Genomic DNA, 6,176 nt, shown 5'->3' with positions numbered 1-6,176 from the left:
TGCTAAATATGCACTCAGGCACAACAAAACACAGTGCCTTTCAGGTCTTGCAGACATGCGTTATGTTCATCTGTCAAGGAATGTCTAAATACTTGCGTGTCTAGTTAGAAACAAGCCCCTATTTCACAAAAACTGGGGCAACTAAAAAATGTTAGGAATTCACACAAGCCGCACAGTTTTATGCTTGCAGAATAGCAGCTATGTTTTTCTACCAAGCACATATATGACCAACTGCTTATTTCTGTTATCTGAAACTGCTTCCCCAACAAAATCTTGGCTCTTCAGTAAAACTTCCCATCATGTCAGAAAAGAAAGAAATGAAGCACCATACAACACTTCCTAGCTGCGCCATAAAACTGAGCAGTGTCCACTTTTATTTTTTTGGTAAAGTTGTTTTTCTTTTTTAGATACGAAATGGCTGCGCTATTCCAAGTTTGACATTGTGTCCACTCCTATCTTCGTCCAGGTTGGATCGACAGTATGTATAAATTGATAAATAAAAAATGAAGCTAGTGTGACTCGATGAAAATAATGCTCGGCACTTTCTGCACATAGGAAAGTACAAAACACTAGCCATGCAACAATGACTAGCATCTCACAAGTAGGTTTCCATGGGTATTGTGTACGTTTTTATGTAGGGGTGTCTTGCACTTTTTTTCTTTAGGTGAAGAGGATGCGATAGTGTGCAACAGCAAAGAAAAAAAAAATGGCAAGAGCATAGCCGAACAGGTTCCTCATCATCATCCTAACCAGCCTGACTACACCCACTGCAGGATAAAAGTCTCCTTTAATTCTCTTGTAAGGAGGAAGATGAGCATGCAGGAAGCTCAATGTCGGCAGCCACAGCCAGTTTGCTCAAAGTGGGAGACAAATCATCAAACTGCATGGGAGAAGTTCTAATTAGGCATTAACGCAGATGATGATGATGATGGTGCCATGGTCAGAGAGAAAGTCAAAACCTGAAATGGTGTCACAGCAGCACGACGAGAGAACAAATTCTATGGTACATAATGAGCTGTGAATGGTGGCCCTGGCCGTGCAGGCAAAGGTGAAAGACACTGCGCATTACGATGTGAGAAGCGAAAGATCAGATAATGATGTCCACACTTTTATTAGCTTGTGCAGTTTCCTACACATCACAGATACAGTAGCCCCAGTATCAACAAGGAACGGCCCTACATTTGTTGACATATTCACAGTTCTAGTAACTAGTTTTCCTGGGGCAGAGATGCAGCAAAGAAACCAAGTGGCATTATGAGGATGGAGGCGAGTAGGCAGGTGGTGAGTGGAGGTGTCAAAGTTGTCTGCAGGACAGACGTGGCCAAGGCTCAGGGGCGCGTAAAGGCAGGCACATCTGCAGGTGGCGACAATGACTCACAATGTGACCAGAAACTCTGCACGCATAACAAATAAGAAGGTTGTCATATACAGTCGTGCCTCGTTAATATGGACACTTTGGTTTCCGACCAAAACTGTCCATAAAGCGAGTCATCTATAATAACGAGTCATGAATAAAAACAAAAAGGATTTTATTGAGAAAAGAGAATTGGAATTAACTTCTTTTGTACATAACGGTGTGCACTGGACTCAAAATTCCACAGAACACCGGCAATTTTGAGTGCATTATCCTTGTCATTGTTGTCTTAAAAAATTTTAGTGCAGTCTGAAGCGACTCGCTTACCATGACACCCGTGATGTTGGGCTTTGTGTTGGTCGAACTTTCGAGCACGAACTCCTCACTGGCCGATGAATCAGCGTCTGATTCTCTACTCACCGCCACTTCCAAAATGGCCTCTTCACTGAGCAAAGTAGCCGCTAAGTAGCTGCTTGAGAATCTCCTGAGGCGAGGAAACAGCTGAGCCCTCGCAGCTTGGATTGACTGAGATGGCTTTTGCCGCTTGTATTCACAGATTTCTTCGTGTCTACGTTCAGCTCTGTTCTTTTGCGTTTAACTCCCGCCTTGCCAAAAGCCAGACTCAAGTTGGGGCTACTTTTTTGCCTAGTTAACCTTTCCGCCTTTCCGTACTGATTCTTTATTTTTTTTGCCTTGTACTGTTTCTGTAAGGAAGCAAGGGAGTCAAGTTGGCAAGCTGCTATGCAGAGGGCTATCGAACATCCCATCTTCTTGGCGCCGTTTTTATGTGTTCCCATAAGACAAACACTGCAAGCTGAAGTACAGTTTAGAACGTCGGCTAGCCGACTACGACGGGCTCAGACCTTGTCAAGGCCGCATCGTTGAGTCAAAGCGAAGCCGACATACGGACCGCCTAGTGTGCAAAGTTTGTCAGTTCGGCAGCGCAACAGGGACGAAAACCAGGAGCATGAGAGGGAAGTGCGTCCAGGACCGGACGACCGGTCCCGGTTGCGTGTTCGTACGTCGCCTTTCTTTTGTCGCCCTACTTTGTGAGTGTGTCTTAACTCTCACCGAAAAGCGTTAACGGCTTCATGGAACACACATTGCGCTTTGGGAAAGAAAACTTCAGTTCCCACCGCCACTGTAGGCACTTGTGTTTCTTCCTGTCATTTCTTTCTTACGCTTTTACTGGCCTCTCTGTTCACGTTCAGCAGAATTTATTGCAACCACATGTTGCTGTTTTCCCGACTGCGGCGGCACTTCCGCTGCACCCAGAAATCTCCTGGTTCCCCCCTTTCGGGGTCTTTCTTACGCTGACCCTTGGTTTTCTGTGTACGTTCCGCTCCGCTCTTGCGCCCCCCCCCCCCCTCCCCCCTCCTTTAGTACGGCGACACGCAGGCTTTGGTTCTTTCCAACCCCACAGGACTCGTTCAGGCATCCCGCCGTATCGGCTGTCGCGTAGGTTCGCGGGCGGCGCGCCCTTCTTTAACTTGCGTTCGGACTACTCTTTTTTTCAAGCACTGTCCATATTAACGAGACAAAAATACATGGGTCCAAGTGGGGCGCGTGCATTCTTCCCCTGTCCATTGTCCGGACAGCGAGTTTCCATATTAACGAGGCATAAATACACTGAAAAGGTTTCGTCCCCAGAAAAACTGTCCATAATTCGGGTCGTCCATATTAACGGGGGTCATATTAACGGGGCACGACTGTATGCACCAGGAGTCCACACAAAGAGGGGACAGTTACGTAGGAATGAAGGTGGCAGGCTACAGTGGAAGGCGGAACGGGATAAACATGTCTGACCAGATCTGACGTTGCCATACATGAGCGTTATTGCAGCAGGAACCTGCAGATGAATGAATGGCAGCACTTCAGTCACTTGCTCTCAAATCAGCCTGAAGGGTCATGGCCAGGCTAGATGGAGATCCCCAAATGTCCTCAATTAGGAGTAGCTGTTATATCACCTCCCCAATCGCAGTCTTTAAACTGGTCCAGCAGCAAGCTGCTGACGGAACTAAGCTGGAAAGTGATTCAAAGTGCACAGAAGGTGGCTGAACCAGAATGCGCTGCTTTGCTCCTGCCAAAGCGTGAATATATTGGCAACAGTGATAGGGTTTAGGACAACTGCGTCAGCCTCTATGTTTTTGAGAATGTGCTTTATCTGATCCATCTCTGGCTGGAGACTTCTAGATGTGTACACAGGTTCACAATGTCTTCAGTATAACTGGTGAAGGATCCTTGCAGCTGGGTTTAGGCTCACAAGTACTGTTTGGAACACAGTTTTTGTATGCAAGGGCAGCCAAAGATCTAAGAAAAGGCGCGTTTAAAAGCAGACTAGGTGGTGAAGTTTGCTTTGCGGTTTCTGCTCTACAAACTGGCAATGCCTGTCACGTAAAACACCATGTCGTTCAGCTTCACAGCGTCGTCTCCCTGGTTGTGGATGCTTAATCGCTTGTAAGAGATAAGCCAATCCTATGTATCTTGGTCATTGAACCCATTGAAAATGGCCGGGTCCCACTATCGACATCAAGGTCCCTACATACCTATCTTAATGTTTAGCCAGCTGTGGCGACCTAATCCTTGAAAACTTCATCTCATTCGCACACTTCATTTTCTGCTGCCCCTTGCTACACGAAGTCAAGAATGTAGCACAAAAATAAAGAACAATGGACGAAGAGGAACACATAAGGCGATTGACTAGCGCTGGTCAATCATTTTATATGTCCTTCTTCGTCCGCTCTTTATTTTTGCGCTAAATTCTTGACTTCATGAATGATCAACTAGCCCGGCAGCAAGCTACACTTGGGAGGGAACGAATAAGGTTTGCCACATGAGGGACGGTGCACGAATTCAGGATCTCTGAACAGAACAGATATTCAGCTTAAGCGACGAAGGCGATCTTAGTCTGGAAGCAATGAGCGATAATTTCAGAGCCATTGATAATGAGTGCATGGCAGAGGTAGGCAGTAGGACAATTAGACAGGCTACCAGTAAACTATCTAAGCAGACGAAATATCTGATTATGAAATGGCAAGGTGTGAAAACCTCCCTCCGATGGGTCAGGATAGAACTGGCAGAGATGTTAAAGGTACTCAGTGAACGTAATTTGTTCGACGCAAGGGAGTATATTACGGAGAGAATCGAGCATGCTCTAAAATACAATGCTAGCCTGAAAGAGGTGAAGGGGAAATTAAGTAGGTGAAAATCCGATGTATGCATACCAAGGTAGCCGAGGAGTTCTACACTTAACCAGGCTGATAATGAGATTAGCAATAGTGAAGAGCAATCAGACGTTCCGTCAGTGACAAAGGAAGAGGTTAAGAAAGCTTTAGAAGCTATGAAAAGGGGGAAAGCAGCTGGGGAGGCTCAGGTAACTGCAGATTTGTTGAAGGACGGTGGGGATATTGTGCTTGAAAAATGGCCACCCTGCACATGCAATGTCTGGACATCGTCACCGGAGTTTTGGAAGAATGCTGACATTATTTTAATCCTTAAGAAAGGGGATGCTAAGGACTTGAAAAATTACAGACCAATCAACATACTACCTGTTGCGTATACGGAATTTACTAAGTCATTGCTACTACAGTTATATATATATTGAACTCGAAGTGGATCACGGAATAGTTAGATACATAGGCAATTTCGTATATAAGGCAAACCAACAGATGAGGCTCTCTATAATCCAGAAGCATGAATATGGTACATGTATGGCAGTGGTGCGTTGCCTGCCGGCAACACACTGCTCACCAAGGGTGCGGCGATGACCTGCAAGGTGTACACATGCACTGAATGTCACCTGCCACCTAATGTCGAAAAGGAGAGTACATTGGGAACACTTCCAAATGCCACTTCGCAGGCGCCAGAAATCTTGGCAGGCAGCAGCCGCCATGACTGCACAACCCGGCTCTATGCATGAAAAATGATTGCCGGTGAGCTGTTAAAACAATCCTTTGCAGGGCACGACGCGCAATTCGATGGACATGAACAACGCTGCTAAACTTTAATGTGGGATTTTCAGGGGGATATTTTGAGAGTTCGATATAGGAAAATGATATATGTGCATTTGATATATCCGGGATCAAATACAGAATCAGGACAACCTTAGACTTTAATCAACCAAATGATCAGGCAGGTTTTCGGAAAGGGTACTCTACCATCGATCATATTCATCATGCTATCAACGAGGTGATAGAAGGATGTTCGGGATATAACCAGCCTTTATAAATAGCATTCGTTGATTAGAATAAGCATTTGACTCAGTCGAAACGTCAGCAGTCATTGCCTAAGGGTGTATATGAGCCGTATGTGAAAGTATTGGAAGATATCAATAGTGGCCGCATAGCAACTATAGTCCTCCATAAAGAAAGTAATAAAATTCCCATAAGCAAAGGCACTAGGCAAGCAGACATGATCTCCCCAGTACTATTTGCCACTTGCTTAGAGGAAGTATTCAGAAACCTGGAGTGGGAACAATTATGAATAAGGGCTGATTTAATACATTGCCTTGTTAATTAACTCAGTGGACAAATTACAAAGAATGCTTAATGACCTAGGCAAGCAAAGCAAAAACATAGGCCTAAAAATTAATATGTGGCAGCCTACGGTAATGGTCAATAGCCTCGGATAAGAGCAGCAGTTTACAAAAATTCCGAGAGCACTGTGGAATCTACACTGCAGAAATGCGACAGCCTGAGTGTTGTTGGTGCACAAGGTGCATCACATTTGCTCTCATTATCACTACCAACTAATTGCATCGTCATTGTTAATTCCATCACTGTCATTATCACTAATTGCAGCATTATTGTTATCGCTACTATCA

Source organism: Amblyomma maculatum, chromosome 5 (assembly GCF_055883805.1).
Source record: "Amblyomma maculatum isolate TAMU_Amacu chromosome 5, ASM5588380v1, whole genome shotgun sequence".
Classification (NCBI taxonomy): Eukaryota; Metazoa; Arthropoda; class Arachnida; order Ixodida; family Ixodidae; genus Amblyomma; species Amblyomma maculatum.
Note: the sequence above shows the minus strand (reverse complement) of the source record.